Source organism: Phyllostomus discolor, chromosome 1 (assembly GCF_004126475.2).
Source record: "Phyllostomus discolor isolate MPI-MPIP mPhyDis1 chromosome 1, mPhyDis1.pri.v3, whole genome shotgun sequence".
In the NCBI taxonomy this organism is placed as follows: Eukaryota; Metazoa; Chordata; class Mammalia; order Chiroptera; family Phyllostomidae; genus Phyllostomus; species Phyllostomus discolor.
In genome coordinates, this window is record NC_040903.2 from 183,930,381 (window position 1) to 183,931,847 (window position 1,467).

The window sequence follows — 1,467 nt, forward strand, 5'->3', positions numbered from 1 at the left end:
TTATATGTTTATGGTGATAATTAAATACCAGTCACTGTTATATGATACACTCAAATTTATTTTCATCATCTTTATTACTTAAAGCATTTAAGGCCTATTTCACACAGGGAAACCAAGGGCAGAGTTTGGAGATGACACTTGTGACACTTGTGACATCGACCTGTCCAGTTCCCTGGGGTCTGGGAGCACAAGGGTAGAACCCAAATGTAAGTACACACGAGGCGGGCTGCCATGTGGGCTGAGGGGCCCAGCCCTTGATCCCACTGGATATTGACTCCTGTTGCCTTTGAGTCCAATGTGGTTACCGAAGTTGGTCCACCAGGGCTGGATGATAATGTTTTGCAACCAGAGGAGCCTTGTATGTGGGAATTACATAGAGAAATACTGCATGACCTCACATGTGGAAACTAAAGTAAGCAAACTCACAGAAGCAGTGAGTAGAACGGTGGTTGCCAGAGGCTGGGCGGGGTGTATGTGTGTGTGTGTGTGTAGGAAATGCAAAACATTGACCAAAGGGTACAAAGTTTCAGTTACAGAAGATGAGTAAATTCTAGAGACTTAATGCGGGGGTTGGCAAAAGTAGGTTTATAGTTGTCATCTCTGGCCTTCATTATTTACTCATTCCTGTAGTCTAGTTGCTATACTCAAGCACACTTCAGTGCAGAGGGAAGACCTACTTTTGCCCACCCCTGTGTATACCGATGGGACTATTGCTAACGATACTGTATTGTATACTTGGAATTTGCCAAGACGGTAGACCTTCAATGTTCTCACCACAATAAAAAAAAAATCAGTAGCTATACGAGGTGATAGGTATGTTAATTGGCTTGATTGCAGTGATCATTTCACAATGTACATGTATGTGAAAACTGAGTTGTACACCTTAAATAGATACAATTTTTCTTCGCCACTTGTACCTCAGTGAAGCTGAAAAATATTCCTCAGGCCTGCTCTCCCGGGTCCCAGTCCTCACCGTCCTTGTCTCCTAGGTGATGCGGGACAGGTCTGGACTTGGTAAGTCTGGATTCTTGGGCTGGAGCAATTTCTAACAGACTCCTCTGCTTCTGTCATCCTTCTCTCAGATCTTTGTCTTAGGGATCTAGTTAAAATGAAATAATTGCAAAAGGAAAATGAGATAGCCCTAAAAGGGAGCAATGATGAAATTTAACCTAGAATATATACCAATGAGATATATCATATATCTACTACTTGTGATTTATTACTGGTAACAACTGACACATAAAAGTTTGCAGAAGGTATTCTTTTCCATAGAGTAAGTGGCATCTGATCATAATGTCACTTGAGCTCACTTGAGTCTGCTCTTCTTTCTTGTGTGCAAGAGAAATGAGTAGGGTTCCAGCTGATCCTCTGAAAGATGTGCCCAGGTGTATGTCACATTTCAGCTACTGTGCATCAAAGCGGAAAGAAAGTTTGAGAGTTCCTAGGAGGTGGGAGTCACGATTTTCT